At 33.0% G+C, this 25,796-nt stretch overlaps 1 long non-coding RNA gene across 1 annotated transcript; it reads left to right on the top strand.

The window, feature by feature from the left end:
• Window positions 1-14,755: 14,755 nt before the first annotated feature.
• On the top strand, window positions 14,756-19,085 carry LOC127078497 (uncharacterized). Its single transcript, XR_007787858.1, has 3 exons — window positions 14,756-15,190; window positions 15,712-18,869; window positions 18,987-19,085. It is a non-coding gene; the product is annotated as an uncharacterized LOC127078497 (long non-coding RNA).
• Window positions 19,086-25,796: the final 6,711 nt, after the last annotated feature.

Genomic DNA, 25,796 nt, shown 5'->3' with positions numbered 1-25,796 from the left:
TAGGGATATGAAAATGTGAAACAAACTTTTTGGGATTGCAGAGATGACTTGCAAATGTGGTATGTTGGGGATTAAGTGAAGTAAGGTGAAATAATCCACTAGGGATACTTTGAGGAAAATGGTTAGTTATGGATTCTCATAGAATAAAAGATAAGTTATGGATTCTCACATAACCAAAACTGACAAGTTACAGATTCTCATGTAACGAAAAGAAAAAGGTTCTGGGTTCTCACAAAACGAAAGAAATGTTATGGATTATCACATAACCAAAACTAACAAGTTACAATTTCTCACGTAACGAAAAGAAGAGGTTTCAAATTCTCACAAAACAAAAGATAGGTTATGAATTCTCACATAACTAAATATGAAAAAATTATGGATTCTCACGTAACAAAAAGAAAATGTTTTGAATTCTCACAAAACAAAAAGAAGGTTATGGATTCTCACATAACAAAAATAAAAAGTTACAAATTCTCATGTAAAGAAATGAAGGGTTATGCCTTCTCACAAGACAAACCAAGTAACATCTTGTAATAAAAGAAATAAATTCTGGAAATACATTAAAAAGACAGACACATCCGACAATACATCAGATAGAAGATTTTTTTTTGGAAATAAATCAGAAAGACGAACATATCCGATAATACATTGGATAAAAGAAACAAATTCTAGAAATACATCAGAATGAAAGACACATCTAACAGTACATTGGATAAAAGAATGAAAGACACGTCTAACAATACATTGGATAAAAGAAGCAAATTATGGAAATACATCAGAATGAAAGACACATCCTGCAATACACCAGATAAAAGAAATAAATTCTAGAAATACATTAGAAATGAAAGACACATCCGACAATACATCGAATAAAAGAAACAAATTCTAAAAATAAATCAGAAAGAAAGACACGTCTGACAATACATTGGATAACTTCTAGAAATACCTCAAAACACAAAACTCATATGAAAATACATCAGAGAGACAAAGAAATAATCTAGAAATACATTAAATAAGTTCTAGAAATACCTCATAACACCAAATTCATCTGGTAATACATCAAATAGTCAAAGGAACAATCAGGAAATACATCGGATAAGTTATGGAAATACGTCAGAACACAAAACTCATATGGCAACACATTAGATAGACAAAGGAATAATCCAAAAATACATCAAATAAGTTTTGGAAATACCTCCAAACACAAAACTCATCTGGAAATACATTAGATAGACAGAGGAATAATCCAGAAATGCATCAGATAAAATAAGGGAATTTGGGAATTATTAGAGGATAAAAGAAATAAACTTTGGAACACGGTGCTAGCAATTTTTCTAAGAAAATTGACAATGACTAAAACTTAGGATTGGAAAGGAAAATGCTTCTCTATTTATAGAGAGTGCCAAAACCCTAATACTATAATTTTGGACTTTTCCAGAATAACCCCAATCTTATTTATATATAACTAAACTCTTTTAATTAAATCATATTTAATTTAGTTGCCAGTCAATTCTTATTTATTTAGTTAAATCGCATTTAATCAAATAAATTGCATATGTATTAATGTATTAAAAAATTTAAATACTATTAACATGTCATTAAATTAAAACTCTATGTGTGTGACCATGTAAGTTCTCGTAACATTGACAATAATATTAAATCACTTAATTAATGTTATAAGTAGTGAGCGGTATCTACCAACACATCACTGCTATCCAAGTGGAGAGAATGTCGTGTGATCTGACATAAACTTTTTATGATAGTGATCATATGCATAATTATCCTTTTGCCCTTATATATGTATTGAACACATGACATATAATGTGTCACCGTTGTATAGTCCAATATTATATTTTTTGATTCCCGAGTATACTTTATAACAACAAATAAGCTCGATATCTCATATTAACTTAGTTGAGCACAACCATATATTTTACAGTCATACTTGATCAAGGGACACTATAAATATTACCTTTATATATGTAGGAGGTACAAATCTCTTATAGGTCACTTATGTCCCTTAGCATGATTTGTAGAGTATCCATCAAACCATCTTTATGGTCATCATGTTATATACAATGTTTGATTGATAATAAAGTATTTGACTCCACGTCTATGATCCATGGTGGTTTCAAGTGAAATGATGGTATACATGACTATCACTACGAGAATAACTTATGACACTTACATAAAATACAATATAGTATTCTCATGGTGAGTTAATCCAGTATAAATATTACTCTTAATATTTATATCTTTGTTACAACTTGATATCTCATATCCATGACCTGTGAGATACGATCACCAATCTACTCGTATAATAGTCTCCATGCATCACTTTTATCCTATGTGACAGTAAAACTTGACTACTTATACTTTAAGAATAATGTCATTATGTTTAATGATGTCTCACAATTAAGTCACACTTAATAAGTCATTAAACAAACTAATTATTCTAAGGTCTTTATTATGTCATATATAAATAACATAATAAATACAATGCATAATAATAAGTATATATGTCAAGAAATAATATTTGTCAAGGTCATGATACAAAAACAAATACAACAAATAGTGATTGAATATAGGACTTACTCCAAGACACTTTACATTATAAAAGACTCATTTGGTGATATTCCCAAGGAGGGACTCATAATCGATCATTTGTAACCCCTAATAAAGGATGCCAAGATAACCACCTACAATCTTACCGAAGAGAACTTATGTTTTCAAGTATGGCCCCAAAAATAATTTAGCCAACTACTAGTGAAGCAGGAACACCGAACTCAAGTCATCATCTAATTCCTTAAGCTAAATGTTTAGGGGACAACTAATTAGAACTGAATGTAAGGCTAACCCAAATCAAATACCACATATTTTAGGCTATATAAGTCTCACATCATAACCTCTAGATATACTTCATTATACATCTAGTTTCCACCTAAAGCAAATACTAACTTAAGATTCGAAGTGTTTGTATATACACTCCATTTATTAAGATTAAAGACGAGGATTCTGACTAAACATCATTATCTGAAGGTCCAAAAAACCATCATCTCATGTACCCCACTAACATCGTGAAACTTAGTTTTGAATCAAAACAATATTAAATTAGTAAATTTCACCTCAATATATGTACTTGCGATAAATAAAATGACGAGAATCCTGCTTGCATAAGAGAAAACACAGAGGCCTTTTAATGCAGAATCTATAAAAAGTGAATGATTCCTCATAACTCTAAAGGTTGAGATATTTATCGACATTCTCATGGGCCAAGTAGTGAGTGAAGAATTGATATATTGTGTTATATATTAATGATAAATATGTGTCTCATATTTTATATATATATTCATAATCAACAAATATATTTTTATTAAAAGTTAATTTTTGCATATTTTCATATTGATTCATGACAAATATTTGTATCATATATTTTTATATATTTATATTACTGCACATATTTATTCATTGTTTTTAATATTTTTTGTTATGTGTCCGTGATAACACAACCATTATTGTATATATTTTTATATAGGTTTTTGTGACATGTCACGTGTGTTTTAATATAAATAAATGATAAATAATATATATATATATATATACATATATATATATATATATATATATATATATATATATATATATATATATATATATATATATATATATATAATATGAATGTAATACAACTTAGTGATACAATAACTTGTGTAAATTGATGTTGATGTAGATATTTAAATTTAAAATAATATGAAATATTTGATTCATGAATTTAGTGGAATCTATTTTTTAAAATTATAATTAATTACTTATAATATTTTAATTTGAAATTAATAAATATTAAAAAGAAATTAACCAATAACAATAATTATTGTATATATGAATTATGTCTTTTAATGGTAATATTTAATAATTTAGGTGTAAATAATATTGTGAAAATAATAAAATAACATATAAATAAAATAAAATAAATAAATAACAATGTTTTAAAAAAGTTTAACATAAAAATATATGATAAAATTTAGGCAATGTCATAAAATTTCATTTAGCTACAAGTATAATATTGCAATGCCTTAAAATTTTTATTCAGGTAGAAGTATAACTAAAGTAATATGAAGAAAAAAAAAACCATAATGTTTTCAGATTTCAATACGTGTTACCATTTTAACTTCAAACTAAAAGGTTATATGTGTACTTTTGTTGATAATCTACTTTTAATATATAAAGTAAATTACTATCAAAATTATCATTTACCCTTAACTAAACCAATTCAGAGAGCTAATTTCAGGTAGAAGTATAACTAAAGTAATATGAAGAAAAAAAAAACCATAATGTTTTCAGATTTCAATACGTGTTACCATTTTAACTTCAAACTAAAAGGTTATATGTGTACTTTTGTTGATAATCTACTTTTAATATATAAAGTAAATTACTATCAAAATTATCATTTACCCTTAACTAAACCAATTCAGAGAGCTAATTTCATAATCCTAATTATAATTTTCCATCTATAATTATTTCATTCCTACTAATTAGTGTTGATAGTCCCAAATGCTTCTTCCAACATTAATCTTCCTTAATAACACTTTGAACGACAATCTTGCATTGGGAATACTCAATAAACCTTTGGACTCCCTGATTATTTCCTTGATTCTTTCACTTTTCAATTTATTTATTTCTTCCCTAACCATATGCTTTCACTCATATGTATCTTCCATTTGTTGGCTCTTCGTTCCCTCTTCTGCCATTCTACACATCCTCTGAAATACAGGCTCTTAGCATTTTCATTGCTTTGGCATTCATTCAGTTTTTTCCGTTAGTAATATTATTCATTTCCATTGTTGTTTAGATTGTTTATCTCATACAAACATTATCAAAGATTAGTTTCATGTATACAAAACATTTTTTTTAAAGTTCATTTTCTTCAGTTTTCATTATTTGTCCATGTGTTTTGGTTTTTTGAGCACTGCATTTTGCTAAATACGTTATTCGTTTTGATAAAATTATTTTTACATTTTCATTATAATCTATTGATGTTCAACACAATTTATGTTCCCTAACTATATTTTTGTTGCAATGACAATGAGTTGAAAAATTTATTGCATAAAAGACATCAACGACTCAAAAGAAACATGACGGCTTGCGGTTTGAATTATTGATGCATGGAGTGTAATCAACACTAAGAGAATTGACAATATGGAGATGCTTTTAATGGATGCAGCGGTATAAATTTTCAATATTATATTTTCAGTTATATTTTTGCAATAAGTAAATAGTTGATAATATTACACTACTTTAAATCTTTATTTTAAGGTGATGGGATACAAGTTTTGATTCATCATGATCATATACCTAAATGGAAAGAAATAATTAAGGAGAATATGACTTGCATAATCAACAATGTTACTCTTTATGCGAATAATTTCTAGTGGAAGCTCTGTGATCATTCCAAAAAAAATTGTGTTCCTTGGTGGTACGACTCTTAAAGTTATTGATATTCAAAATATCCCCCCAAAAAAAGAATATATATATTTTTTAGATTTTGTTGAGATCCTTGGAAGCAAATGCGAACTTAATAGACTTGAAGGTCAAATAATTATAGAATATCTTTATTTTATGTTATAATTATACTACAACATTATAATTGTATTTACTAATAATTGCATATGTTATTGGTGTTATGCATAAGATAAATAACATCCAATTCAACACACCAGGGGAAAAAACTTTTGTGTCACTAAAGCTTAAAGACCTGAGGTCATTTATTTCTTTTAGCATTCTGCGTGTTTTTAATGCAATTTTTGTTGTAATCCATATCTAATATATGTTATTCTCATGATTCAAAATATTGATAATCTTATTAACTGCACCTCATGGGAAACTATGGATCTAAGTTTTTGGATTACTACAATGATGCCAATAACAATGGCGCTATTGCATTTGTTATTACACATGCAATGATAAAGGATTGTCAAGATTTTATATGTTTGGTTTTTTTCCACACATATTTGAATACATCAACCATGACATTGATACCATAATGTTGTTTATCGTTTACATTTTCAAACAGATAGAGTGGTTCTAAGTTGCTGAATAACGAAGTTATTCCATATATTAAAGAATTTTTGTCTAAGTAATAAATATCTAATTTAAATCCATTTGAAAATATTATCTTTTAATCGTGAAATTTCGTATTTATCATTAAATTATATTATATGTTATAAGTTACCTACAAACAAACAGACTGAAAAACTAACTCAGTCATCAAGATCTTTGTCTAATTGGTCTGGTGCATCACAATATACCCAAACTGAGAAGTTTGTTCATAAGGCCAAATGCATGTCCTTAAGTCAGTTATGCAAGGTCAAACATGTATATTGTAAATTATGTACTCTAAATGCAATATGTTTAAATGAATTATTATGTGATTATACATCTGATATTTTTGGATTGTATTTAGAAAACGCTTTGTGTTACTGTAACAACTACTTTGAAGTTTGCTGTATCAAAATATGGTTGGTTCTATTATGGATGCACAAAGTGTTCTTTTAAAGTAACTGATATTAACAATCCCTATAAGTGTGCATGTGGAGAAGATGTTAAACAAGCTATACCAAGGTTTGATTTTTTAAAAACATTTTTAATCTTTTTACTATATTTGTATCTTATATTTTGTTAGTTATATCACCCTCAAAATATCATTTGTTTGATATGAAAGGTACAAAGTAGAGATGTACGTTACTAATGGTGATTCAAAGTAGAGATGTGTGCATAAGTCAATGTTAGAGGTATAAATTTACTACACCATCTTTATTTTTAACGATATATGGTTTTTTGCTTTGCTTAATATTTTAACATTCCATTACTAGGATGGAGAAGATGATCACGTGGTTTCTCTTGATGAGTTTGATTTACTTTTGGGTAAAAAGATGACTTTTAGAGTTAAGGTTCGACCAAAATTTGACCAAGCTTCAGTTGGAAGCTTTATATGGATGAAGAATTTGTCAAACAAATTGAAATTGATTACATAATTGATGAGGTTTAAGCTTATTGTAGTTATTTACATGAAAACTTAATCCAAGTCTAATTTAAAATCTTACCTAATATTCATGTTAAACTAGAATAATCAGGTTCAGACTCAATCTGTAACTATGAATACAAGCCAAGAAAATATCGAACATTATGTGGTATGTAAACTAATTATGAAACATGCAATTTTGAGTTTGTGTTAACCTTCTTATTTTTTGACTAAATTTTAATATATTTGAAGCAATCATTGTCTACATGTGAATAAAATGATCCAAATTCAAACTATGCATCTACTCCAACTAAGGATGTTTCCATTGCTCAGTATTTTGAAGATGTTGATTGTGAAGTTTTTGGAGCTACACTATTTTTAGGCACCAAACCATTAAAGAAAGTAAATATCAAACCAAATTATTGAATTGAATTTTGGGAAAATAGAAATGACTATTTTTTCTATCCTTCTTAAACAAGGGTGTTAACCGTAGGAAGTACTAAAAAACATGTTATATTTGTTTTTTTTTATAATTATTATGGGATGTTTCAGATGGTTTTACTTGCACACATTCAATATGAGAATACTTAAGATTATGTTAATTTTGATGTTTTGAAGGCATGGTTTATCAAGCGTCGTCCTGTGTGTGTGTGTGTGTGCGTGCGTGTGCGTGTGTGTGCGTGTGTGTGTGTGTGTGTGTGATTTTGTTGAAAGTTATCATTCATATTAGTTATATAATTTTGAATGCATATCAAGTTTGATATTCATATTGCGTTTTTAGGGTACAATATATGATTCAACTTTTGTAGTATAATTATGAATGCCTTGTCGATTAGCCAATGAAGAAACATAAGGTGGATGAACATTATCACTTTAATAATATGTTGAAGAAGAAAAGAGAAGGATTAGCTAGAATGCATAGAAAGAGTATACTTGAGCAAAAGAGAGCAAAGGGATTGGAGTCAATGCACAAAGGAAATGCCTCACCATTTAATATAATTCCTGATAAAGAAATATCGCATATAAGATTTCCATTATCAGGAATTTCTCCAAACATTCCAAGTCACAACAAAGGTATATCAAGTTGTGTTCAACACAGTCTGCCTAACTCAGTCTTAAATACTTTGCCAAGTACCATTGCTAATATCAGATCAAAAAGGGTATCATGCGGGAAATTCAGCAAACTAGGAGTCAATCTAAAAAGAAGATTTGATATTGTATTTAGTAATATAGCTTCAACATCTTCAAACAGTCCCTAGTTACCATATTCACAAATCAACGGACTTTTTGAAGATGATAGTGCAGACGATCATATGAACGATGATTCTGAAGGTATATCACTATTTACCCAGTAAGTGACCTTATATTTTAAGCACATAAATCTTTATAGTCAAGATAACCTTTTTTTGTTGTTTTAGAAGGTTACAATTTATATACAATTTCAATTATGGATGAGGAAGACGATTATTATGAGAATGAAGATGTGCAGTTAGATATGCAAACTAATGGTATTTTTATAAAACTAAGTTGTTATTGAAAATGCATAATTATAAATCCCTATGTACTGATGTTACATCCTTGTTTGATTTTTAAATCTTGGAGATCTAATAATTTGCTGTTAGTATTATGATGCAAATATGTGGTATCAAGAGAGGAAATACAAATTCCAGCATGCGGCTAATCCTAAATTTTCCATGTGCTATGGGGAAGGAAAGGTTCAAATTCCTTTATTAAAAATACCATCCAGGTTTTACAGGAGCTATTGTTTCACCAGAAATCAAGTGAATCAAAAAACTTCCAACAACAAATTCGTAGTTACAACATGATGTTTGCATTTACGTCTCCTAGTGCTAAAATGGACAATCATTTAACAATGGTAGAGGACCTCCAAATTTTTGTATTCAATGTCAATCATGTCATTGGATAGGAAGCATGTTACCGATACCCGGTCAAAATCCACGCTTTGCACAGTTGTATATTTATGATACGAAGAATAAAATTCAAAATAGAGTGGGTGGAATCAGGTTTGTTTCTTTATTGAAATCTAATTATAAATATTCAGTTTACATATATATCAATTTACACATACTTATTCATTTCAATGTAGGATAAAAAATGGAGTTGATGTTAACATAGTAAGAAAAATCTCTGAGATGTTATATGAACACAATGTTCATGCTCAATCTTTCTGAATGGTGAGGGATATACTTTGTAAAGGAAATGTTTCTGACCTAAAACTCCGTCTAATTTCTGAGCCAAGTACTAATGGAAGGATATATAATCAACCAATTGTTTCTAAAGTAGCTACTCTTATTGTTGGAGATGTTGATACCGCATAAAAGAGAGACATTATAATGCAGAAACAATGTGGTGAACTTCAAAGTATAGATGAGTATCATACATCTTATTCATATATAAGTATCCATTCCTTTTCCTTTATGGTGAAGATGGTTATAGACCTAATGTGAGACATCATAATAAAAGTTCTAACAATCTTTGTATTATAGACTCAACACATTCAAAAGGGGACAATGAAGATGTACCATGGGAACAAGCAACAAAAATAAACCGACTTACCATAAGAGAAAGATTCGCCTTTATGATCCATAACAAATGAAGCACAAACAATTTTGAGATCAAGAAGGCTCTACCAACAATTTTTGGTGGATGGGTTTACCATGATGGAATCAGAAAGGCATAGATGGCTCAGAAAGAATCAATCAAAACTTAGAGTTGGCAAGTATCATTATCTTTGTCATATTCATAGCAGGGTGCAAACACATGGAAGGGTTGTGATACCTTTGTCATATGTTGGTAGTTATAGATACATGGATCAGTTATACTTTGACAGAATGTCAATTTGCAGTTATGTTGGATTTCTTGATCTATTCATAACATTCACATGTAACCCAAAATGGTCTAAAATGCAACATGTACTTTGTTCTATTGATCTAAAAGAAGCAGGTCATCAAGACCTCATTTCAAGAATATTTAAAATAAAATTTGATGAGTTATTGTCCGGTCTAACAAAGAAGAGTGTAATGGGGAAAGTTCTTGCATGTAAGTAAATTAACATTCGCTAAACAAATCACATTATTATTCAATGTTAATCAGTTACTTTCATATTACTGTACAACAACTAATATGTATATTACTAGTTACACTTTTGTGCAAATATGTATACCATTGAGTTTCAAAAGAGAGGGTTACCCCATGCTCACATTTTAATTTTCATTCATTCATCAAATAAATATCCAACACCAAATGGTATTGATCATATCATTTTAGGTGAAATACCAAACAAAGATACTCATGAAGAATTATATAACTTGGTCAAAACTCATATGATTCACGGGCCATGTGGAAGTGGAAATCGACTTTCCTGGTGTATGAAATATGGGAAATATTCTAAATAATTTCCTAAAGATTTTCAGCGTGAAACAATTGTTGATCAAGATGGATACCCGGTTTATAGAAAAAGGCACAATGGTCACACAACCGTAAAGAATGGAATGCAAATCGATAATAGGTATATTGTTTCATACAATGCAAAGTTGTTTCTGAAGTTTAGAGCTCATATTAACATGGAATGGTGCAATCAAAGTACATCAATTAAGTACTTATTTAAGTACATCAACAAAGTCTATGATAGAACTATTGCTGCCATTATCCTGAATGAAGATGGAAATCCCGTTGAACGGCAAAATATTGATGAGATTAAACAATATATTGATTGTATGTAAATTTTACTCCAAGTGAGACATCTTGGAGGATTTTTGCTTTCCTAATTCATGGTAGGAAACTAGTTGTAGAAAGACTGCATTTTCATTGTGAAGGTGAAAATTCAATACACCACACTGACATGGATCGTATCAACATTGTACTTGAGAAACCAAGTGTTACTGAATCAATGTTCACATCATGGTTTGAATACAATCATAACTATTCTGAAGCACTATAATTAACATACAACAAATTTGTTTCAAAACTTGTTTATGTTCAGAAAAAAGAGTGCAAATCCCGTCAAAAAGGTTACACAACTAGCAGGCTAATATGGGTTCCTCCAACTACCAGGGAATTGTACTATCTCATATTAGTGCTAACACATGTTAAAGGCCCGCACAATTATGAGGAAATAAAATTTGTTAAGAACGTACAGTACGATACATTCCAGGATGCATGTTTTATTATGGGTTTTATCGGTGATGATCGAGAATTCATATATGATATTAATGAGGTGTACCATTGGGGTTCCGATCATTATTTGAGGTTACTTTTTGTTCATATGTTATTGTCAAATAGCATGAACAGGCTAAAGCATGTATGGAGTAAAAGACGTAATCTTTTATCTGATGGAATACTTTATGCTCATCAAAGAATTGCAAACAACAGATGTATGCATACTATTATTACAATTTTTAGTAATTAATATAATATGTACATTATTTCTATTATATCATTCTTTACATATGATTGAGGTTATCATATCAAAAAATAATGAATTTAACATTGATTGAAATTGAAAAACTCCTTTAACAGAATCATAAGAGTTTAAAAGACTTTCCTGGAATGCCTTCCCCAAAAGGGTATGTGGTTGAGCAACTGGGAAATAAGCTTATTATGAAGAGCGAGACTATAATCCATCTAAACAACTTCAATAAGTCAACAATTTATATCAAAATCTCATAGGTAAAACAATGTACCATACATGCATAATTGGAAATATTTGTTCTATTCTTTAAAAAATTGTTGTTAAACATTTGACTTATTTGTTTATTTTTACATAAATTGATAACTAAATTAAATGTTCCTTATAAATTTTCAAAATATCTAATAGATGATGAAAGAGATGTATTCAATCAAATCATGGAAGTAGTGAATAACCAAATAAGAGGCGTATTTTTTATATGGATATGGCGACACAAGCATGACGTGTATGTGGAGAACATCCGTTTCTTACATAAGATCAAGGAAACAAATATGTTTGACAGTTGCTTCGTCCTAAATAACATCACTATTACTTCCTGAGGGGTGAACTACACATTCTAAGTTCGATATTCCAATTCTTACACTTCAGTCTTCCACGTGTGATATAGACAAAGGAAGTGACCCCGACGAGCTACTTAAATTATCCAAGTTGATAATTTAGGATGAGGATCCAATGTCTCATAAATTTTGTTTTGAAGCATTAGATAAAACCCTTAAAGACATCATGGGCGGATCCAAATCATCCGATAAAATATTTGGAGGTAAGGTAGTTATTTTTTGTGGCGATTTTTGACAAATTCTACCAGTTATACCAATAGGAAGCCATTTGAAGCTACAAAAAAAATACCGAGCGTATCTCACACTCGAAGATACAACATAGTCGCCACCAAACTTTATTTATTCCCGAAGGAAAGGGAAAACATCAATAAAACCTGAGGGAAAGAGAAAACGTTAAGGAAGTCGGTTATGCAAGGGGGAGGTATTAGAACCCCTTACATCCGTTGTACTCAACGAGAACCATTTTGATTGTTCTTTGTGTGAATAGGTGTTGTTATCTAAAGATTACTTTCAAAAGGACAAAGGGAAAAGTAATGGAATAAACAAAGTGCTCGAAGAGGATTAGGGCCCTCATGCCTACGTATCCTTATAGTGCAATAAAGAATTCAGAGCTCCGTAGTTCATAAAACTAAAGGTGGGAGATGAAATAAGTTGTGATAAAGGCATGGTTTGAACCAAAGGATAATATTGTTTGAACCTATAGGGTATGTATGTCTTAACCATTAAGAAAAGGTGGCATCACGCCCAAGAAAAAGGGTTTTTGCCTATATAAGAACTTTCAAGAAAAGTGAAACAAAAGGGGTAGTTTGTTTATACAACACAAACAAAAGGCTCTTGGTTCAGAGGCAGACATTGGTTATTGGCCCAAAAATATGTATGAATTCCAAAAAATATTGTATTTGGCTCAAAGAGAAAGTATATCACTGGGAATGAATGAAGGTATTGGATGTTGAATGATGAAAGATTTGGATGATGCCCTAAGGCAGAAGAATAATTAATGTGCTCACCAAGGATTCAAATCCTTGTGCCTATTTATTCTTATCATGCAATGAGAAATTCAGAGCTCCATAGTTTATAGAACTAAGACAAGAGAAACTGAAAAAGGAATAAGTGTTTGCCTAAGCAACTAGGACTGACAAGACAAACACAAATGAAAGGGTATAACTGAAGTGATGGGAAGTATAACTTATACCAAAATACAATGGTATTGTTGGAACCCATAGGGCAATGATATCTGAATTAAAGAGTAAAGGTGGCATGAACCAATATATGGTATGGCAAAATATAAAAGGGTTTTGCCTAACATTAGGACTTTCAAGAAAACAAAAGGGATGTTTGTCTAAATAACTAGGATTAACAAGACAAATAATATCTCTTGATTCAAAAGCGGGTATTGGTTATTGACCCAAAAGGTATATATGGAATCCAAGGGAATGCATTATTTGGTCTCAAGAAGACAATATATCACTAATGAGAAAATGAGAATGGAGTTGCATAAGACTTAGTAGTCTTTTGACTTGAACCACACTAAAGTCTATAAGTAAAGATGAATACTCAGAGCAACTGGGTCATTTGTCCCGTACCCAAAGATATTCAGAATGAGGATAAAAATGCTCCCTCTCACCCTTATTTACTACTTAAGGCTCATGGCATGTGATCTTCATCATAACTAGCAAGTCGTTGGAGAAGATTTTCCTTGTTGCTCCTTATGATGAGGTGTTGCTTATGAAGAAAGAGACCTGACAATCATTTGATTCAAATTATACTAAAGTCTATGAATATGGGTGAATACTCTGAGCAACTGGGTCATTCATCCCATATCCAAACATATTCAGAATGAGGATATGAATGATCCCTCTCATCCATTATCTATTGCTTAAGGATCATGGAACACAACTTAAATCATGATTGACAAGTGTTGATACACATTTGTTGTGCTTGAAGAGTAGTCCACTCTATCTGCAATGTGAATGACTTGCACTAACTTAAAGTCTTGATCTATTGACCTTGGGTTAATGTCTTGGTATTCAATGTAGCTTAAGCACAAGAGACTTGCCTCATCAAGTGATCAATGATCTTTTGATCACCTGTATAAGCTTGGGGAATGAGCACAAATAAAAGGATTTGATTTATCAAAGTGAACTTTGATCAACTCAATCAGTGGGAATGAAAAATCAATTGAATTGTGTATAAAGAATGAGGAATTGGAAACCCTAATGAATTGACCAATTTACACTAATCTTGATTCTAAACAATACCCTAAAACATAAGGGAACATGTGAATTGTATGAGGTTTCTAAAACCTAAGGGCAAAAGTGTCGTCATCATACAGGGATCAATCAATAGGGATTAATTTCTAAACCTTAAGTTGCAAATTAATCAAAATCTAATTAATACCTAATTATTTTCTAATTACATGTTAATTAAATGTTTATCCGCATGATAAAAAAAATTAAAAAACTAAACAAATCATGTATTAAATTCTAAAAATTAAATTTCATGCAAAATTGCAAAACAAAATTTAAATCATATAAAAATCAATTAAAAATCAATTTAAAAATAAAAGAAATGAAAATAATATGAAATAACAAAAATATGGGGTGTATTGTTGGACCAATGGTGCAGATAATAAAGATTGGGCCCCAAAATGAGTCACCAGGCCCATTCTGGATTATGAAGGGAAACGAGAATCTCGGATTGCAATGAACACGTGCAAACCATGTTTCACGTTTTCCACATACATCCCTACTCAGTCAGACTTCCAATCTTATCTCTCTCCCTTCACCGCGCTGGAGCTTACCATCGACGGTGGTGGAGCATCAGATATCAAAATTACATATGCCAAAATGTTCTATTTCTCAAGCTCTACCAAAAACTACCATCAATTTCACCTGAATCTCCATAAATTCTATAGATCGAGCAAGAACAAGCAAAGAACCCTAGATACTAAATTAGAAATTAAATGATGGATTGGAGCAATCAAAGTCCCTGATGTTAGGGATTTGATTCCCCGACTCTCGCTCTACATGATGGTAACTCGTATGCATCAAATGGTAGAGAAAATCAAAACTACCTGCTAGAGAAAACGGCCGAGATCGAAGCAAAACAACGTCTGAACAAGTTTAGGTATGAATACTCTTCCTCCTTTTTCTTCTTAGCTCCAAGCTTCAAACTTCTTCTTATCCTTCTTTGTGTTATCAAAGTGAATGAGTGGAGTAGAGGTTTGTTAGGTGTGAATTAAATGCGAGAAAATTTTGAGAGTAAGATCTTGAGTTTCTGAGAAAAAAATGAAGCGTCCTCTAAATGGTGAAGGTTGAGTTCAATTTATAGGAGATGAGTTTGACAGAGAGATTGAACTCTGTTAACTTAGTTAGTTAGGATGAAGTAATGCTAGTTATTAGTTAACTAACTTTGTTAGTTAGTTAGTTAGTTAGGGGAAATATAATTCAATTAGAGATGTTCAATTTCTATTAATTCGAAAATCAGTTATTTCAGTTCAAAAACTCTTTTTCTGTTAGTTCAAAATTGACTATTAGATGAGGTGTTCGTTAATGAACTAAAATGGTAACTGGTTTGTGCATGTGACTTGTATGGAAGCTTGGTGGAATTTCTTATGGATGACCTGTTGAACCAATTTGGATTTGCAGGATGTTGCATTGCAGTTAGGTGGCAGTGTATTGGATAACTTGGTGAACCAATTTAGACTCGAGCTGCAGATTGAAATGTTTTGGCATTGCAGGTGGCTTGCAACAAGTAATTTGTTGATGATGATGACCTAATATTTCAGGTGACATGTATGGAAATACATGCAATGCAATGGTTGGTTAAAGTGCAAACAGGTTTTGCAGGTTAGGCCAAGGTTTGCTCAATGTTTGATGCAAAGTTAGTGTGTGTATGTGGATGTTTGCAATATTTTTAGTGTACTTGCAGGCCTGTGATGCCATATGATGTGTGCATTGTTGCAGGTTATTCATATGCTCATGCCATGGTGTGCAAAAGGTATGTTCATGAAATGTGAATTTGTAGCACGCATGGTTAGGGATTCTATGTTATGTTTGGTTGGTTTTGTATGATAATTGGATGATGTGTGAATGCTTGCTTGTGTATTACATGATGTATGGCTACATGTTTGTGAAATTGGTCACGGTGACAAGGCAAATAAGGCATGACCACCCAAGTTTAATGCAAAAGTAAAGTTTCTTATTCATGAAGAAACATGATGGTGGAAGCTCATGAAATAATTTGGATGTAATTAGCATTAAGGTTTAGGAGATGAAAAAATGTGATAGTTAACTTTGGGCAATTGGTTGACAAAAAAGTCAACAGTTGACAAAGATTCAACTTTTGCAAAAATGCATTTTTTGGTATTTTATTTTGTAATTGACAATGTAAATGTTGTATGAATGAATGAATGGTCATGTATTTGAATAAAACGATCTTTTTGAATGAAAACATGTTTGAACTTCAAAGTGCATTTTGCCTTGAAATCCATGTTTTGAAATCAATCTTGCCATGAAACTTTGAATGGACTTATGGGTTAAGAATGGGAATTAAGACACTTAAACCAAAGGATTGTGACTATATGATGATACAATGGACCAACACAAATGGACTATGAATCAATGGTAACAAGAACAAATGCATTGTGAAATATGGACCAATAAATGCACCAACAGACCTAAGTCAATGGTTTATAAGGTAATATGGATCAATGAAATCAAATGAACTAAGCATACCATGGAGTATGAAGTAATGAATGCCATAGGACTTGACTTAATATACTTGGATACTTGAATGAAACACATCCCTTATAATGAGGACTTTGAATGAATGATGAGCCATGAAGCACAAAACCATAGACTTGAATGCACCATAGGCCTATAATAAATTGGAATAGGAATGGCCAAATAGAATGCACATGACATAGATGCTAGAACAAAGCCTTGGATCAAATGAACCCTCAATCATGTAGCCATGTAGGTTAAATGATCAGCTTGATGAATAATTTTCATGAACAATACCACCCTCGATGATTGATTATGCATGACATGGTGATTAAGAACCACACTCCAATGTATTAGGGTTTCAATCAATTACAAGACCAAAAGTCAAATCGACATGTTTCACAAGTACCAAGTGTCTCTGATTAGGGTTTCATGATGCCAACCGTCAAATCAAGAACCTCAAATTAAGTACTAAGGATCCACAAATAAATCTTCCACAAGTGACCCCAATATTAGGGTTTGGTGATCAAACATAAACTCATAAGGTCAACCGCATGATCCAATAGTAGCAAAGTCAAGAATTAGGGTTTTAGTACAAAGATGAAAACCATTTTTGCAAACTCCATGAATCAAGGTCTCATTCTCAATGATGAGCATTACCACAATCCTAGGGCTTGGTCCTCAAGCAAACCCTAGTTTTCATTAGGTATAAATAACCACAAACTTTGAACCTATGATGATTATTTGAAAGTGCTAACATGAATGATGCACATGTATGAGACATGAATGAGTGCAAATGAATCGAAAGCCAAAGGTTAGATGAAAATCTAAAAGGGAAGGTAAATTTTGGGGTATGATCTCGTTCAGATATAATACATGCTACTATAAATTCATCATACATATGGGATCATTGTGTGGTTTTGAAACTTACTAAGAACATGCGACTTCAATAGTCTTCCATGAACTCAAGTCCATCTGACTTGGAACAATTTTCTAACTGGATATTGAAAGTTGGTGATGGAAAGTTAGCATAACCTAATGATGGTTATGCATATATTGACATCCCAACTAAATTATTGATCACAAAATTTGACGATCCACTTGAAGCCAACGTTCAAAACACATATACAAATTTTGCTGTGAATTACAACAACGAAACAATTTTGCAATCAAGAGCAATTTTGGCTGGAACCATTGAGATTGTTGATCTCATCAATCAATATGTATTGGAATTCATTCCAAGTAATTGTTGATGTTCAGATTTATATCCTTATAAACATATGCCAAACTATAATTGTTTACTAATACAATATTATTTAATTCTTTGTAGAAGGGGAAAAGGAATATTTAAGTTCTGATTCAGTTGACACATATGATGGTGATGACAATGAAACTTTTGATGTTTTAACTCCTGAATTTTTGAATACACTTAGAACTTCCGATCTTCCCAATCACAAGATTAAATTGAATATTGGCAATCCAATTATGCTTCTTATAAATATTGATCAATCAGAAGGTTTGTGTAATGGAACATGACTCATTGTTACAAGATTGGTAGACCATGTTATTGAAGAAAATATTATTTCATGTAAGAACATATGAGGTGTCATCTATATCCCAAGAACGGATATTAATCCTACCCAATCCCCATGGCCCTTCAAGATGACTAGAAGGAAATTTCCTATAATTGTCTATTATCCTATGACAATTAACAAATCTCAAGGTCAATCATTTGATTATGTCGAAATATATTTGCCTAGAAGTGTGTTCAGCCACGGTCAACTATATGTTACAATATCAAGAGTAAAAATCAAAAAAGGTCTCAAGGTATTAATACATGACAAAGAAAACCAACCATTGGAGGCTACGCCAAATGTTGTTTTTAAAGAAGTTTTTGAAAACTTATAGAACGTAAGTTAAACATTATTTTCATGGCTGGTAGAATTTGTGTAACTTGACATGGTTAGTCATGACAAAATTATTTTGTATTAATTATGTTTTTTCTCCAATGCTTAAGAACAACCAGGTCCTGGAGATTGGTTTTATCCATTATCATATGGAGAACTAGCATCAACAATAAAGTAAGTGTTTAAGCATAACACATATCCATGAATGATGCACATTTAATTTTATTTACGTTGCTTCTTATAAAGAGTTATTTTCAATCTTAATCTTTTCATTTCTTTTGTTTGTTTCAGATTAACGAATTTATACAGGGTGAAGATTTGAGATCTTTGAAGGTTATCATCAACTTTTTAAGATCAACAACATTCTACACAACTGAAAAAAAACGTTTCAAATAACATTATGCAATTTTCATTTAGAATCCAAATTGTTATGATGAAGACATCATAAACTTTATTTGTTCAGTTTTGTTTTGAATTTTTGGCTTTGTACCATAAGTATTATTTTAAATTAATGAGTTTACTGTTTTGTTTACATTAATGGTTGTAAGTCAATTTAAAAGATATTTAAAAGGTGTATTTCATCATATGATGTGGTATATCATTGCTATAATCATGTCATATAAAGTATGACATGATATATGTAATAGCTACAAACATACACGAGTCATTCAATTGTAAAATTAAAAAAAACTGCAATAACTAAGACACAAGCATACATTAATTTGATATTCTGCATAAATACAGAACATCATACACCAGTAGTGCAGTTACAAAAAATTTAACCAACATATTTCCTATAATTCAAAGTCTGGATATCTTAAAACTAATATAACATAAACAATTCTCATGGCATGTATAACCATGTGAAACATAACAATGGATACAACATCAAAACCAACAAGAACTTGATCATATGCTACTTCCATGTCTTAAGAACAACATGCAAACACCACACTACAACCATAGGCTTCTTCCAAGTATTAACAACAACAAACCAAAAGACGCTTCAACAATTTAGCAAATGGACATACATCACATATGAAAAAGGAATCATGCTAAATAACAACACAACTATGCAACTTGAGCCTACTCTTTGTACTTGAATTAGTTTACTCTTTGCACTTCTTGTGCTAAGTAAATATCCTTATTTTAGTTATTATATTTTCTATCCAACATATTCTCAATCATTAACTATTATTTTATTCTCTCAAAATGATTGAATCTTTTTGATTTTAAAACATCTTTTAAAAAAGATTTATATTAACCACTTCAGTTTTTAACCATTTCGATACATTACACAACTCAATTGTTGACCATTTCAATATATTAACATCCTTAAATTTATAACACAAGATATTTATTTAACTAATCCCACAAAATACCAGTTGCATACATATATGGATTGTTCAAATAGATGGCATGGAATACTACTATTAATGATTACATAAAAAACTCAGTATAAAACATGCATCAACAAAACTATCTTCAGAATAAAATTGAAATAAAATACTCCGTCCACCAACTAATTTTATTGTAATTCTCGAGATAGAACTAAATTCCATCAACCCCTAATTAAAAAAATAGACATAAAATCTGCATGAGATCTTATGCTAAAAGTTAACACATTTCCAACTTCGAACTTACTCTCTTTAGAAGATTTGTATCGTCCATGACCAATATCCTTCTCATATGAATTCCATCCAACTATATGAACAACATAATTATATATCTTTCTTACTTCCAGGTCTATCATCTTTATCGCCTTTTACTTTTCACCAAAATATTTCTTTGATATCTGAATTAGGATGTGCTGCAAAAATTATCAAAATGGAGACACATTTTAACTTTCAATATAATAGAAATAAATTATGCATAATAATACTGAACAAGAGACATACCATCATATTTTTCCATGACTTATTCGGTTATGTTATTTTATAAACCCAATTGACATTGTTGCTATCATCTGTTGTTTTCTCTGACTCATTAATCCAACCACCCTAAATGAGAGTTTTAATTTTAAGGTATTGCTCTTCTTCAAACTCTTTTCGTATCTTAAGCTGTCATACCCCAAAATTTGCCCGTTAACATTACAAGGCATTTTGCAAGGCACTCCAACTTATTTTTTAAGGTATTAATCCTAAAGGAACAAAGACCCAGCACACAGGTGGCCAAATCCAGAAAATGGCCCAAACTGGCATGCTCGCTAGGCGAGCAACTCCTTCGCCTAGCGAACCCTTCGCTACGCCACTCGCCTAGCGAAGCTTGCGAATACCAGAAAATTCTGGGCCTCATTCTGAGCCCATCAGGTCACAAAAATTATTATAAATAGCAGAGCTTCATTCAGAAAAGGAGGACAGAGGCAGACGGACAGAAACCCTAGTGTCATACCCCAAAATTTACCCATTGATACTACAAAGCATTTCTCAAGACCCTCTGACTTGCTTTGCAAGGCACTGATATCAAATGGACAAAAGCCCAGCTCACAACAGACCCAGTCCAAAGGCGGCCCAAAATAGCTTGCTCGCTAGGCGAGCAGTCCCTTCGCCTAGCGAACATTTCATCATGCTACTCGCCCAGCGAAGCATCAGATCCAGAAAAAAGCCCAGACCTAGCTTGCTCGCTAGGCGAGCAATTCCTTCGCCTAGCGAAGCTTGCGAAAATTTGAAGTTTTGGACCTCATTTTAAGCCCATTAGGTCACCACCACTACTACTATAAATACCAGCACCTCAGCCACGAAAAGAGGACACAGACCCAGAGGGAGAAACACAGAAACCCTGCTGATCCAGAGAATTCGGAAGACAGAAACCCTGAAGGCCGCTCACCCGCCTCGAAGCCCCCACCGCCCAACTCAATCCGGCTCGCCAATTCAAGGTTGCAATTCGATTGCAAACAGGTTTGCATTACTATTATCGCTTCATCTTCTTAATTTGCATGTGATACCGCTTTATGTTCTTAACTTGCATGTGATATTATAATTGAATTCATAAACATATTTGAGGTTTTGCATGTGAATTTAAGCGTGCCTGAATATTGCGAATGCTGAACCATGTAATTATGTGTTGGATGCCATAAGCCATGCCGCAGGTTGAAGTCATACTGTTCTGAAATTCAGAACCCGCAGCCGCTCGCTAGCACATCGCTAAGCGAGCCTGCAGCGAGCCTTCGCTGAGCCTTCGCTAGGCGAAGCAGAGGCGAACGGGACAGTGGCTGTTTTGTCTCTTTGTTGTCCCTTTTATGTTTATCTAATCATGATTCTGCATTATTTGGCTTAAATTCCTGACTGTTATATTTATTTTATGGTGCAACCAATTGTATTTTACCTCAATGCTCTAATCCGTGTGTTGCATGGTGTAAAGGCTAGCATACTTCCAAAGAAATAGCCGGCTAGGCATGCCGCTTTAGGTGTGGACATTCTTGAGGAGATGGCTTTTGGATGACCTAAGTTTAATATGGAGATTCATCTTGAATCACCAAGCTTGATTTTTAATGTATTGATTTCATTGATTTCCTGTGGACCTAATTACCTAACTGATTACGGCTATTTAATTAATTGTTAAAATCCGGACTTTAAATAAATAATATCGGACCTCTCTTTATTACCCCACGATTACGATATTACGGTCATGTCCCGCGAATATGGGGATATCCTTAGCAAAGACCCTTCGGTTAAATCATCATAGTCCCTCGGATGTTGCCTTCGAAAATACGATTTTGTCCCTCGATGACCCTTCGGTGTAGCCTACGGTTAAATGATGATAGTCCCTTCGAATGCTAAGGTATCCTCACAACTGTTGCCTTCAATGACCGATCGACGACCCTACGATGACCCTTCTACATCCCAAGGATAAAATTACTTACTTCTCAATAGTAAGGACAGTTTTACCCTCATAAGGATAGGAAATGCCCGGAAAGACCTCGGACAGGTATAACCTTAATTGCTCATTCATAACCTAAAAAAGTACTTTTCACACCTCCCACCTTTCAAACATCTTTTTTGGAAAATCACCACTTAGCATACATCCGTACTAGGATCATTGCCGAGTTATATTTTTCTAAACTACTTTCAAAAAACTAAACGAGATAACCACTTTGTATACATTCATGCAAGAATCATTACAAAGTTAAATTCTCATTTTCAAAACACCTCCTACACATTTCTCAAAACACTTTTTCAAACAAGGAAAACATAAATGATTGAGCAATTAAGAGCCCATGGATAACCATGGATACAAAGGGTGCTAATACCTTCCCTTTGTATAAAGTACCTCCCGAACCTAAGAATTTAAATTAAGGTCTTTCCTGTTCTTTTCCACCTTTCCTTATGGGATAAAAGAAAAGTCGGTGGCGACTCTTGCTAACCGCGACATTGCGATTAAAAATCCAATAAAGTCCAGTTCACCGTATGACAGAACTGGCGACTCTGCTGGGGACTACAAAGAGAGGTCCATCATAAAAAAGAAAAATCATTTATGTTTTCGGATTGTTCCTTCTGTTAAGGGATTGTTTGAGTGAAAGATCCTACACCCGGATCTAGTGTACCTTAGGTAAGTAGCAATAGATCATCGCGACTATCCGGCGTATACTGGAATGGTTAAAATGATGGCTACGGTTAATGTGACACTTTGGATGTCCTGATGTTCCTCATGTTCATTTGAGGAAAAATTTGGCATTCGCGTGGTGTCATCAAAGCATTAACCAGACCTTTAGAACCCTAATTGACTCATCCTAGCCATTAGAAAGTAGTGAGATAACTGGCTTCGGTTCCGACTGAGGTTGGTTGATACTCGATGCTACACTCTTTGAGATTGGACTTTAGGGAAGCTTCGGTCAACCACTTGGTGTTGCACTGAAGTGGACTTAAAGGAAGGTCAATGATTGGAGATCCTTCTAGAACCCGGTTACTATTCTAGGACAGGTTGAACCAACCAAACTTCAGTGGAGAGGGTACTTACCTATGGAACTCATGCAAGCCTTAAAACCTAGGGATGATTGTTTATACTTGTTTAACATCATGACATCATAACATTGTACTAACCATTTCAAGGACTTAGGGATTTGACTTTGCTCTGTGTTGTTCAAAAATAAAATAAAATAAAATAAAATAAAATAAATTTTTTTTCCCTTTTTGGTAGTTTATGCAAAGTTAAATTCCAAAAGGCCTTGAAAACATTTCATGCATTGCATAGCATAACATAGCATAACAGGTACTCTAAAGGGATCAGTGTTCTCACGGTTTTCCTCCAAACAGAAAAATGGACCTCGAGCAAATTGTCAAAGATCTCCAGGCTCAGAATGCTCAACTCCAGGAGATGATCTTGAAATTATCCAAGGGGCAGGAGGAACTGAAAGCTCTCTTGCTCGAGCAAAAGGAAGACAAGAAACCGGTGAGTTACATTAACCCGGGAAGAAGGCTCAAACGACAGGCCACAAGAGTCGAGATTCGGATTCCGAAGGATCAAGAAGAGGAAACAGAGACACATTCAGAAGATGAGAATGCTGATCCTTTCAACCCTGAGGAAGACGATGAAGATTACGGGAATGAACAGTACTCTCCAAAAGATGACAAGTACAAGTTGCTGGAAGAACGCATGCTAGCCATGGAAGGTCAGAAGGCGCCCGGTCTGGATTTCGAAAGTTTGGGTCTAGTCTCCGATGTGATCATTCCTCGCAAATTCAAGGTCCCCGCTTTCACTCAGTATGATGGGGCATCTTGTCCTCAGATGCATCTGAGAGCTTACGTGAGAAAGATTCAGCCGTATACCACTAATAAGAAGCTCTGGATCCATTTCTTCCAAGAGAGTTTGTCTGGCACACAGTTGGAGTGGTATTATCAGCTCGAGAGCTCTAACATCCACACATGGACTGATTTAGCGACAGCTTTCTACAAGCACTACCGGTATAATTCTGAACTAGCGCCTACTCGGCTACAGTTGCAGAATATGACTATGGGATCTAAAGAAAGTTTCAAAGAATATGCTCAAAAATGGAGAGATTTGGCTGGCAGAGTCAAACCCCCTATGACCGATCGAGAATTGGTGGACATGTTCATGAGCACACTGACTGGCCCATTCTACAGCCATCTATTGAGGAGCTCCTCATTGGGTTTCACTGAACTTATATTAACAGGTGAACATGTTGAAAGTGGCATTCAAAGTGGGAAGATACAGGCAACTACCTTTGATCCTCCGGAGACTCCTAATGTCATCACTGCTCCCCTGCCTGATCATGACGAGACTGTCAATGCTGTGGAGGATACTGATACCGATTATGACTTGGATAGCAGGATTTTCCCAACCATTGGTGACGGACCCAATAATTGGAAGGCTGAAGACACTATCCCGATTTCCTTTTAGTCAGGAGTAATTGTTATTGCTATTTTTGTGGTTCAAAGCATTGTGTCTATACCCGGGGCATGATAGCTAATTTTAAGGGTTTGTCATTTCATAAGCATATTCATATTCATTAAATCAATGGACTTTTTCGCATTCAAATATTGCGCTCTTTGTCTTTCCTGTCATGTTTTCAAAACAAGCTATGTTTTCTTGCACACACGCACGTAACAATTTTCCGATCCACATCCACTCTGGATCCTGTTGATAATAGTTCTGCTACTGTTCATTATGACTTTGAAAATCCGATCTACCAAGCCGAGGATGGAAGTGAGGAGGATTGTGAAGTCCCTGGAGAACTCGCCAGACTGGTACTACAAGAGGAAAAGACCATACAGCCGCAGGAGGAGTCAATTGAAATTGCAATGGGTACTGAAATAGACCAGAAAGAAGTCAGAGGTTTCTTGGGGGCACTCGAATTACATTGTCCGATTCATCCCGCACTTGACTGCAACTTGCAAACCCATCTTCAAATTACAAAAAAAAAGAAAAATCAAGAGATGGTATGGAATGATGAATGACAAAATCAAGAAATATCTCCAAGAACCTCCAATTCTAATGCTACCAGTTGAAGGAAGACCTCTAATCATGTATTTGACCGTGTTAGAGAATTCAATAAGGTGTGCTGGGGCAACATGACGAGTCTGGTCGAAAAGAGCATGTCATACACTGCCTTAGCAAAAGGTACCGACTGTGAAACAAGATACT

The sequence above is a fragment of the Lathyrus oleraceus genome, chromosome 1 (genome assembly GCF_024323335.1).
Source record: "Lathyrus oleraceus cultivar Zhongwan6 chromosome 1, CAAS_Psat_ZW6_1.0, whole genome shotgun sequence".
Classification (NCBI taxonomy): Eukaryota; Viridiplantae; Streptophyta; class Magnoliopsida; order Fabales; family Fabaceae; genus Lathyrus; species Lathyrus oleraceus.
This window is presented reverse-complemented; position numbering and strand designations above follow the sequence as displayed.